Raw genomic sequence first — 12,948 nt, 5'->3', positions numbered from 1 at the left:
CTTACACACATCCTTCCATCTTCTATCTCCATGCCTTTGCACAAGCTGTTGTGCAATGCCTGAAATGTATTTCCTCTTCATTTCAAAATCTTTAACTTCCTTCAAAGCTCAGCTCAAGTGCCATTTCCTACAGGAGAGAATTCCTTACCGTGTTTCCCCGATAATAAGACCTATCCCGAAAATAAGCCCTCCCCTTACTGTGTAAGATTCCTCTAAAATAAGCCCTTCCCCGAAAATAAGCCCTATTGAGATTGCTACTGTAGTGAAGGTGATCCCCTGCGCTACATGCTACATTACGGTACCCTCTGTATGCACCGTCCCCCCCCACCCCGTGAAACGCATGCCGCGCTCCGAGCTGCATCCAATCAGAGCTGCAGCAGTGAGCGCGTCATCCTGTTCTTTATTGAATTCACTATTGAATAAAGGTACATTTTTTTGTTCACATTTACCTGTTTATTATGCTGTCAATGTTCATTAAAATAAGCCCTCCCCTGAAAATAAGCCCTCTGGTGTTTTTCTGTCCAAAAAATTAATAAGGCAGTGTCTTATTATCGGGGAAACACAGTATTACATCTCCCTCCCAGTTCTACCCTAAAAATTAACTTGTATTCACTTTATATATATTTAGTATTTGCTTATATGAGTGAAGCAGCATAGGGTATTGGAGCCTAAAAGAGCTGGGTTCATATCCCCACTCTTTCACAAACCGGCTGTGAGACCCTGGGCAAGTCATTTAATTTCTCACTACTCCAATTGAGCTATAGACCAATATCATTAAGGAAAACTGATTTGAAAATTTCAAATACAATCTTGTCAGACTACAGTAATTCATCCACGAAATCATTCATTATCATCAAGATGGATTTATATTAGAGATGCAAAGATGATTCAACATTAGGAAAACAATCGACATAATTAAGCACATTAAAAACAAAAACATGCCAAATCATGATTATCTCAATAGATATAGAAAAGGTCTTTGGCAAAGTATACCACTCATTAAAGCTAAAAACCCTATAAAATACATGCACAGAGTGACCTTTTTATATCATAAAAATTATCTATGTAAAATCAAAGGCAAATATATGCAATGGGGATGCCCTGGAAGCTTTCCCAATAAATTCAAGAATAAAGCAAAGATACCTAATCACTGCTTTATTATTTAATATAGCTCTAGAAATGTTAGCAATAAGACGAGAGAAAAAAATTTTTAAAAAAGGAAATAAAGCTATCCCTATATACCAATGAAATGAAAGATTTACTTAAATACTAGAGAATCAGAATCAGCAAAGTTATTAATTGTGACAATAACTTCAGCAAAGATTCAGGCAACAAAATAACCTTTCAGTGCTTGATACAATTGTGTAAGACTACAGTGAAGACAAAGAATAGAATTGTATGGGTCAAAGGAGTTTACTTATCCAGGAGCTCCCCATACCAATGAAATCACAGGTCCAGTTCCTATCTCTATCTCTTATATATATAGACATTGTTTTTCCTAAAACTGGGGTTTTAACACAGGGTCCTTGAATAGATTTCAGGTGGTAAATGAACTTGGAAAAAATATAACTTTATTTTCAATAACCTTTAATTGAAATTTTATCATTTCCTTCTATTACAAATGTAGGTAAGAAATCATAGTAGTATTAGCGGTACTATTACTAATAGAAATTACAGGTATTTTCACATCACATTACTGTTGCTGCAGATATTTTACACTCATCATTACTTGAAATTAAGATTATTAGACCTGCCTCAGATCACAAATGATCATAATCTTCCCATCTACAGACACTTCTACTACAAAAGGCAACTCTGCGCCTAAGCTGTCATTCAGCCATGAAAAAATAACATGTTCCCAAATTGGTGACCCAGATAGCTAACTTGTTTTTCAGTTTCATATATCTACAATTACATACTGATTAACATATGGAAAGCAGGAGGTCAACATCATTTGTTAAAGTTCTGCAAAACTGGGCAGATCAAATAAGAATTCTTAACTCTTGTTAAGGCCTCCTGTAAAACCTCCTGTAACACTGATAGGCCTGGCTATGTGTGTAGATCAGGGGAGTTCCAATATATTTAATAACTGAGATAACTGGAGTGCGTTGTTTAAAGTAACTTCATATTACTCCTAACAAATTGAGCAATGATATGTGTCATACACAACAAAGTAAGCTCTGTAAGTATAAAAGCGATTTCTTTTAATTGCTTTTCTCTTCATATTCCTTTTGTACATTGTCTATTTTGAAGTAAACATGTGTACATGGCAGTATGCTTTTCAAGCAGTATTCACACGTTATTATTCTAAGAAAATATCACAAGTTTTAAAAATAATTTCATAAGAACACTGTGAATTACATCAGAAATGAGGACCACAATTTCTAGGAAGACCCATAAAGTCACATACATATACAGCAAAAAACAAATTCCTGAAAGGACCTAATTCCTGAGTTATTACTGTAATCTATGACTATAGAGGGATTAAAAGCCATTAAAAAGTGTTAACACTTTGGATAAAGTGCAAAACTGTCTTATTTTTACTTATATGCCATACAAATTTCTTGACTATCGTATACTTTAACAAAAATTTTGTGCAAATTTATCAAATAAATCACTCTAAAACCATACAAAATTGTTTGCAAAATATTGAGTGAATCAAATACTTTATTTTAGCTTTATTTTATACTTCTGACAATTCAAATTGGGTCTGTAAAAGAAAAGGAAGCATGGTGAAAAATATGTATAATATGGTTTCTCTTGCATTAATGATCACAACAGGACAAAAAAAAAAAAACACGGTGTTTTTGTGTAGAAAAATCCTTGCAAATCAAAGTATGAAATCTGCAAAACTAAAAAAGCACCTCACAAATGTACATGCTGAAAATGTACCTAAAGATATAGATTTTTTTTCATGCAAAGAAAACTCTTTTTAAAAAGTTGGGACATTTCCAAAACTTGGATTTGTCATTTCATAAAAACCTCTTCTTGAAGCATCCTATAAAATATTTACTGGATTGCCAAACAAAAGAAGTCCCATGCTACCTGGAGAGACTTTAGTAAAGTCATATGTACTGTTAGCTAGTTTGAGGACTGCAAAAGAGTAAAATAAAAATGGGAAGCAATACCACCATTAAATAATGTGACACATTCTGAAATAGTTGATTTTTTAAATATTCTTAAGGTCATCAAGGAATTGGCAATTCCCTATTACCCTTCAGTATGCAATTAAATGAAATTACATTCATATATACCTTAATGAACCTAGCTGCTTATTTTTTATACTATGCTTACACTAACGGCATCAAAGAAGAATTTTTATTTTCTATGTCCTTTCTGGAAATTACAAAAGCCACCAACAATTAGGAAATGGTAAAAACAAAAAAAAACTTTTTGGCCAAACAAAACTTTTACTGGGGAAAAAAAGCTCACTACTCTTTGAACAAATGGAACTCCTGTGATATTTGGTAATATCTTCCGTTTTGTTACTTAATGAAAAAAAGGAAGCTACTCACATCAGTGTCACTCATTGCTTTCTACACAGATATATACTGACAAAAAAGACACTTCTAAAAATCCTGAAATAAATTTTGTCAACAATCACAAAAGTAACCAAGTTTATCAAAAGCAAGTCCCTGAATCATTATATTTTTAAAATATTTTGCCAAAAAGATTGGAAGAGTATATGAAGTGCTATCACAGCAAAGTGTGTTGGCATTCAGGTTAACATGTCTTTAAGCTCTGGCTGGAACTAAGGAAAAAAAGTTTTACTTTTTTGGAAGGAAAAAGAAAAGCCACTCTTGAAATACTTTGAAAGAGAGGGTTTTATCCATTGGTTGGCTTATCTGGCAAATATTTTAACCATATGAATGAAATAAATCTTTCAATTAAAAATCCTGAAGTCATCATTATTGATGCTACCAAAAATTAACAGTTTTCTTGGCTAATCTGTCAACATGGAAAAAGAGAGTACAGGTCAAAATACCTGCAAACTTTCAGGTGTTAAAGAAATGCTTTACCAAGATGGAGTGGAGATACAAAATTCTCTGTCAATTTCTTTGGAAAGAGAAATCTGAGAATGCCTGGAAACACTTTGGAAATCTTGCAAAAGTTATTTTTATCTGGATGGCATTACAATCCCTTTCTTTACAATCCTTTTCTTTCTGATATAAACCGTATTAAGAAACCAACCCAGCCAAAGATGAATTCATTGGTTGTAGGACCAATTTGCAACAAAATATCTTTATGAATCTTAATTATCAACAAAATCTTAATCATCAAAATGAAACAAAAATTGAAATCAATAAGATGTCTAATTTGATATGAATGTTGCCTTGTCAAAGACTGTTCCATACTCCAATGTCTCATTCAAGATAAGGAACAGCAGTTTTCATATCTTTTAAAAGTAAAATTTGACTTTAATTTGCCTATATTTTAAATGCACTAATAATTACATATATGTATTGCTATATCACAAATTTGTTTTTTTAATATTTCAATAACTGTATTTTGATACATTTTATTTCCTTGGTAATCTTATGGATTTTATTTTATGCCGCTAAAAACATTATTCTGAAAAGGTGTTCACAAGTTCTACAAGACTATCAAAGTCCATGACACAAAAAATGGTTAAGAACCTCTGCTCTGATGGAATATAAACTCCTTGAAGACAAGATCTATTTGGTTTCTGTCTTTGTATCCCCCAGTGTTCAGCATATGGCAGGCCCTTGTTCATCTGAAAATCTTCCCATCCTTCAAGACTTGGCTCAAAAACCATTTCCTCCTTTATCATCCAAGGAGGAAATAATTTTTCCTTCCAAAGACTTCATGTAGTATTTTGTTAATATCTCTCTTTTGTACTTAAAATTTTAGAATATCAAAACTGGAAGAGACTATTATAATTATTATCATTATTAGTATTAATGCCAACTTTCTAAAATGTCATTTATATAGTACTTTAAAGTTTGCAAACACTTTACATACATGAACACATTTAAACCTCACAGCAACCCTGTGAAGTAGATGCTACAGATATTTGTATTCCCATTCTAAAGATGAAGAAACTGAGATTTAGAGAAGTGACTTGACCTTGGCCACATAGTCAGTCAATAAGCATTAAATAAGCACCTACTATATGTTGGGTACTATGCTAAGTGCTGGGCATACAAAGGAAGACAAAAAATCAGAACCTGCTCTCCAGAAATTCCTAGTCTAATGAGAGAGACAATATGAAAATAACTATAATTCAAACAAGATAGAAAAAGGAATTATAGGAAATCTCAGAAAGGAGGAAGGACTGGGAAAGGCTTCTTGAAGAAGGCAGTATTTAGCTGAGAAGCTGAGAGGCAGAGATGAGGACAGAAAGAGTTTGAAGAAAAGGTGATAACCAATGAAAATACCCAGTATGAAGATAAAGTCTTTTGTGCAAGGAAGAACAAAAAGGCCAGTGTCAAGGAACAGCAGAGTATGTGGGAGAAGTAAGGTAAAATAGCCTAGAAAGGTAAGAAGGGGTCATGTTATGAAGGGTTTTAAAGATTGTACATTTGATCCTAGAGGTAACAGATTGCTATAGGAGTTTATTGAAAGGAGGGAGAAATTGTTACATAGTGAGACCTGAGCTCAATTTGACAACTGTGTGGAGGACGGACCAGGCAGGGAAAGGAACCAACAGGTTATTGCAACAGTCCAGACAGGAGGTGATGAGGGCCTGCACCAGGGTGGTGGAAGTGTCAAAGGAGAAAAGGGAGCCTATACAAGAGATGTTATAAAGCACAAATGACAAGACTTGACCACTAATAGATATGGGTGATTAGAGAGAATGAGGAGTTAATAATGACACCTTGTTGGAAAGTCTGATTGATTAGGAAGATAATGGTGCCCTCAACAGAAATAAGGAAGATCAGAAGAGGAAAAGAGTTTGGTGGGGAAAGACAATGAGGTCAGTTTTAGATATGCTGAATTTAAAATGTCTATGGAACATCCAGTTTGAGATGTCCAATAGGTGGCTAGAGATATAAGACTGGAAGGCAGGGGAGAGATCAGGAATAGAAAAGGAGATGTGAGAATCATCTGCACAGAAATGATAGCTGAATCCATGGGAGCTAACAAGATTACCAAGTGAAATGGTATAGAGGAAGAAGAGAAGAGGACCCAGCACAGAGTTGGGGGGGTGGGGATTAGCAGACATGCCTAGGATGAAGAGCTAGCAAAGGAACCTAAGAAGTGGTCTAACAGGTTGTCAGAGGCAAAATTTAAACCCAGCTCACCTGATTCCAAATCCAGGAGCCTTTTTATAAAACAAAGTTATTCAAAGCCATATAGCCAGTCATATGCAAAGCTAAGACTAGAGCCCAGAACCCCTGACAATAAATAAAAGTTTTTGCCACAACTTCACTCCCTCCTTGAATATAGTCACAGACACCCCAAAATTCAAATCATCTGAAGAACCATTAAATGGCAATCTGAATCAACAGGTCAAGACCATACTAAGCACATGACAATTAAAAACCGTATGTGCTTCCAAAAGTATGGAAATGTCTTTCAACAAATCAGACCCAACCAATGAAGAGAGTAATTCAAAATAATCCCCTATCAGGGCGGCCAGGTAGCACATCGAGTAAGAGCACGGGCTCCAGTGTCGGGATGACCTGGGGATCAAATCCAGGGGCAAATACTTAGCACCACACCCAGAAATAACTGGCCGTGTAACCTTGAGCAAGTTACTTAACCCTGATTGCTTAAAAATAATAATAATAATCCCCTATCCCACTATACTGTTGGGAAGATTTTATGTGCATGCTCCTGTTTACCAGACAATCTCTTCGGGAATAGGTATGGAGAGTTTGAAGAAATAGGCAATAACTCATGATAATATTAATTTCAATACTAGTCACACTTTATAGTTTACAAAATACTTCCCCTCCCCCAACAGCTTCATGAGGTAGTTTGTATGAGAACTATTATCCTTATTTTAGAGAAAAGGAAATACATAGTAAAAAGTAAATTATTGGGGCGGCTAGGTGGCAGTGAATAGAGCACCAGCCCTGAAGGCAGGAGGATCTGAGTTCAAATCTGGCATCAGAAACTTAACACAAAACCAGCCATGTGACCTTGGGCAAGTCACTTAACCCCAATTGCCCTACCTTCCACCCTCCAAAAGCAAAAAAAAAAGTAAATTGTTCCTGATCACACTGATAGCAAACGTCAGAATCCAGTTCTGCAACATCTCTCCAGCCCTTCCTCTCCAATACCACTGACACTGCCCTAAGAAAGGATCCCCATTACCACCCAGTATTATCATGGCTTCCTTACAAATCTCACTTCAACTCTATCCCTCCTTCCAATGAATCCTGTACAAAATTCATTTTCCTTATTATAGATCTGATCATATCACTCTTCTCAAATCCCTTCCATGACTCTCCATATTCTGAGTAAAATTCAAACTCCTCTCTTTAGAATTCCATGTCCTCCATAATATTCTACCCCCCCCCCACTTTCCCAGGCTTATCACATTCCACTCCTTGCCACATAGTTGGTTAAGATAAGCCTACCTAGACCTCTGTACATACATACCCTCACTCTCCAACTTGTGGGTCCTATAAAGAGAATTCTCTTCTTTTCCCTATTAAATTACTACTGATTCTCTAAAGCCCAATGCAAATACTACTTCCTACAAGAAGCCTTCTCTGCCACACAAAGACTACTACCACCCACTGCTCTTCCCCCAAAGAGAAAATTAGTTTAGTCCCCCAGACATCAAACAGGACTTTGCTACTACTCCTCACATACTTGTGTTAGTTTGTATCACAGTATTACAGAATTCATTATCTTCTGCCCTCCACCCCACCCCCCAACCTCCCCCTCTTCTGAATTTCTCCATACAATACAGGATACTAACAACCTTCCAGTTATGCAGATTCCAAATCTTACAATTGTTTTTAATACTTCACACTTTAACTAATTCCACCTATACATCAGATACTCTTTTTAATTCTATCTCCACAATCCTTCTCACATCTGTCCTCTTCTCTCCACTTAGACAGCTACCATCCTAGTTCAATTCCTCATCACTTCTCACCTGGACTATTGTATTAGCCTCCCAATTGATCCCCCTACTTCTAGTCTCAACTATTTCCATGCTCCACACAGCTACCACAATGATGTTCCTAAAGCATGAGTCTGACCAGTCACTCCCCTGGGGACTAATGGCTCCCTAGTTACTACTAGGATCACATGTAAATCCATCTGGTTGGTATTTAGTCCTTATCAATCTGGCTCCCGCCTACCCTGCCAAGCTTATTATAAATGATTCTCCTTCATACTCTATAAGATCCAGTCAAACTCATCTATTTGTTGTATCTCACAGATGACATGCCACCTCCCATCTTTGGGCCCCATGCATGGAATGCATTCCCTCATGCATTCCTCTTAAATTTCCTGGTTTCTTCCAAAGTTCTGCTCACACACCACTATCTGTATGAGATTCCCAGGAGCTCCATGACTGCCAAGTGTTTCTCCCTCCCCAAATTACTTTGTATTTCATTTATATATACTATGTGTATGTGTGTGTGTAGGCACATGTGCACACACTATTTCCCCTTATTAAATATGAGCTCCTTGAAAGCAAAGACTATAGTCTTTAATCTCTATATCCCAGTGCCCAGCACCTAATAAGCACCTAAAAAATGACCGATTGGCCAATATGTATTTGTCTGGCTTGACCTTTCATCCCAACTTGTGATTTAAATCATTGTTGAAAACTCTGTATGGAAAATCCTTACTACCATGCAGAATAGCAACTACTGCCCAGTGTACAGTCTTGAAAGCCACATGGGGAAAAGAGAAGCTATGACTTGGGAATGGTTATATTTCTGGTACATATCAGAGGTAGGCCTCAAATACAAGTCTTCCTGATTCAGCATTATGATCATTTGTTTATAATCACATCCTCCTCCTACTAGACTATAAAATCCACAAAAGCAGGGATAGTAATTTATCTAAGCACATAAGATGTACACATCTTCCAGAATCTAATATATATGTTCTACAAAGAAAAAGTATTTAATAAATGGTTGCTGAATCAACTGACTTCAAGTTCAGTGCTTTTTTTATTACACCAGGAGCTATTCAGTAACTATTTTCAAGGACAGAAAACAAGATTCCTGTTTTCCAAAGTGTCTTCTAGTACTATCATTCAACATCCTCTATTTCAACATTCTATATTCTAAGGCCCTATCCCACACTACTATTTTGTTATATGTTCCAGGTCCCTCTAGAATAGAGAGCGTGTATTTGATGGTGAGAAAATGTGGCATTAGGGAGGGAGTACAGAATTAGCAACTTAATGTTGGCCACAATGCAGATAAGCAAGAAGAAATCAAACACACATGGAATTACTAAATGTCAAACTATATCATAAAGCAATAACTAAAAAATTATTTGTTACAAATTAACAAACAGGAAGGCAAATAAGGAAAACAGATAGTTAAGCAAAAAACAGTAGGAATGAAAAACAGCAGCCTAGTGTGTAATAAACTTAAGCATATGAATTACTGGGAAAAGAACTCTATTTGAAAAGAACTGCTAAGAAAACTGGAAAGTTTAGCAGAAATTGCTAGGCAAACATCTTACACCACATACCACAATAAGCTCAAAATGGATACAAATAGTAGCAAAGTGGCAATAAGACTTTCACAGGGAAGAGGGAAAATTCTTAACCAAACAAAGAATTGATCATAAAATATAAGAAAGACAATTTAAATTACATAAAAGTAAAATGCTTTTTTACACATAATGAAAATAGAAGAGAAACTGCTGATGGGAGAAAATTGCAAAAGAAAATTCACTGATAAAAGTCTTATATCCAAATATAAAAGGAAATGACACAAATATATAAAATCATAAAGCCATTCCCCAGTAGATAAGTGGACAAAGAATATGAAACTTTCAAAAGAAAAATCGCAAACTATCAAAATCTACATATTGATAGATTTTGTTCATATACGAAAGAAATATCCAAACCAATAACAGAGAAATATGAAATAAAATACCTCTGAGTTTTTATCTTATACTTTGAAAATTGTTAAAGATGACCAAAAAGTACAAATAATTGATGTTAGAGGAGCTAAGGAAAGACTCACTGAGACACTGTTGATATAGTTATGAAACAGTCTAACCATTCTGGATACTACTTTTAAATTACATGAGAATTAGACTAAACTGTTTCTATCATTTGGCATTTTTAATCTTTTTTTTTTTTCAATTAAAAGCATCCCCTCTCTCTCTCCCACCTCCAAAAGAAAAAGAAAATCTTTAAGAAAAACATTTGTGATCAAGCAAAACATTCCTACTTGGCCATGTCCAAAAATGTAGGTCTCATTCTGCATTTCAAGTTCATTACCTTTCTGTCAGATGGGTGTAACATTCTTCATCATCTAGAATTATAGTAGTCATTGCATCTACCAGGGTTCCTGAATCCTTGAAAATTGTCTTTATAATAATTTTATTGTTTAAATTGTTCTCCTGGTTCTGCTGACTTCCCTCTACATCAGGTCATATAATCTCTCCAGGTTTCTCTCAACGCATCTCTTTTATCACTCCTTATGGTACAACAGTATTCCATTACATTCATATATAATCATTTGTTCAGTCATTTCCCAATTAATAGGCACTTGTCCTTAGTTTCCACTTCTTTGCCACCATAAAAAGCGCTACTACAAATATTTTTGTGCTTAAGAGTTCTTTTTTCTTTTCTTTCTCTTTGGAGTATAGGCCTAGCACTTCATGTTAACAAAAAATATGGACATAGAGTGGGTACTCATCAATTTAGAAATGGCAAAAAAAAGTAAAAATCAAAACCCTGTAGTGTAATAATGTAATGAAATATTACTGTACAGTGAGAAATGATCAATATGAGGGATTTAATGAAACATGGGAAGATTTGTATGAACTGATGCAAAGCAAAATAACTTGTGTTTTTGCTTGTTTTTCTTTGTTATGAAGTACAGTTCAGTAGGGGAGGGGGAAATTGAAGAAATCCTAAATTAATATAAGAACAAAAAGTATCAATAAAACTATTTTAAAGAAAAAAAATCAAATCTATTCTCTGTGGTTCTAGGCTTCTCTACCAAGAAGGATCTTAAAAGAAGTATAATTAAGGTAAGATGAACCATCTGCCCAACAACAAAAGGAAACCACCAATAAATTAAATAATGTAGTGAGATGTTTGTTATCTAATTCAGAGGAATCACTGGATGTGCCCCCACAGGTGGCCCTGAGACCTGTTTTGTTAAGTCAAAACTGAAGAAAGACATAGGCAAATCAACCTTGGCCATGTTTTGTCACTTGATCTGGAAAGGGTCCACCTGTCACTGCCTCACTCACTTTTAAAAGTAGTTAAAACAATATCCTGCAGATGTTTTTGTTGTTTTTTTTTAATAACATTTACTCAAGTAAATTCTAGTTAATATGATTAGTAGAATAGTACCAAATTTTTTATGGGGGGGGAGGGTTTGGGGGAGAATTCATCAATTTATTCTTTTGAGTGCAAGGAGAAGCAAAAAAAACCTACAAAACATAAATGCATTTTTAGTCAAAGGGATAGGGAAACCACGAAATTATTTAATTTTTGAGCTCTGGAACAATCAACTAAAAATGAGACATCAGACTTCATCTCCTAAATCTCATCTAACTGAAGCATGGAAAAATGGGCTGATTGTAAGTCAACCAATATATTCTCAGAAGTACACTGTCACCTCTGATGAACCACAACAATAATTATTTCAACAAAAGAATTGGTAATGTTCTAGAAATAGAGTTCATACAATTACCTTGGACTGGAGAAGTACATAATGAATCCATCAGAAAATGTTACAGCTAGAAGGGAACTTGAAATACAGAACACTAAAACTGGAATTCTAGAAGGGACCCTCAGAGGTTATCTAGTTCAGCAAACACTTAAAGCATGAATCTCCTTTTTGATATCTTAGACAAGAGGTCACATCTACTGACATAACATGCAATACCTCACTGGGCAGCCCATTCCATTCCAATCAATTTTATTATGTTTTACATTCCTGTGTTCTGCTCAGGTATGATTCAAGTATAACACTTTTATGTTAAGGTATCTATAAATACCAACCAGAATGAGGTGGTCATCTAATCTACATAATGAATCATGTGAGTTTGGACTATGGGACACTAAACTACTCAAAGAACCCAACGGGCAAATTTATAACTATGTATCTCCATTTTAGGGTATCCATACTCCCATATAATCCAACCATTATAAAGATGAAATTGACTAGATGACAACTAACATCCCTTCCAGCACATAAGATTCTATAAGTAACTATATAAACCAATATCAAGTGGTATTTTGCCTCCCTGTCCTTCATATCAAGGTCAAATTAATCATTTATATAGATAGTCCTGATCACATCATTCCTATGACAATAATAATAGCCAATATTAGCTATTTGCTTCTACAGTACATATAATACAATTCAAACAATAAAGATGATTATGACCCCTACACAATGATGACATGCAAAATTGTGACATATTCCATTTTTGTATTATAATAACAAAACAATAGCTAACATTTATATAGCACTCACTATGTGACAGGAGTACTAAGCACTTTACAACTATTATCCTCTTTGATTCTCACAACAACCCTGGAAGACAGGCACTATTATTATACCCATTTTACAGATAAGGAAACTGAAGCATACAGAGGCTAAGTGATTTGCTCAGGGTCACACTAAGTGTCTAAAGTTGGATTGGAACTTGGCTCTTCCTGACTCCAGGTCCAGCATTCTATCTACTATGCCTTCGAGTTGCTTAGCTGGTATCTTCACTGGCTTGCAACTGGCCTAATGAACAAAATAAACTACTATGCCTGGCACTGATGGCTCTCAATAATATGACACCACCCTCCCTTTCCGG

At 35.3% G+C, this 12,948-nt stretch overlaps 1 pseudogene; it reads left to right on the top strand.

Annotated features, from left to right (window-relative positions):
• Positions 1–12,476: 12,476 nt before the first annotated feature.
• LOC138157326 (U6 spliceosomal RNA) lies at positions 12,477–12,574 on the top strand (annotated as a pseudogene).
• The last annotated feature ends 374 nt before the right edge of the window (positions 12,575–12,948 follow it).

The sequence above is a fragment of the Petaurus breviceps genome, unplaced genomic scaffold (genome assembly GCF_028583685.1).
Source record: "Petaurus breviceps papuanus isolate PSGF00001 unplaced genomic scaffold, PetGlider_PUasm1.0 171, whole genome shotgun sequence".
Lineage (NCBI taxonomy): Eukaryota > Metazoa > Chordata > Mammalia > Diprotodontia > Petauridae > Petaurus > Petaurus breviceps.
Note: the sequence above shows the minus strand (reverse complement) of the source record. Positions and strands in the feature narration are given on the sequence as shown.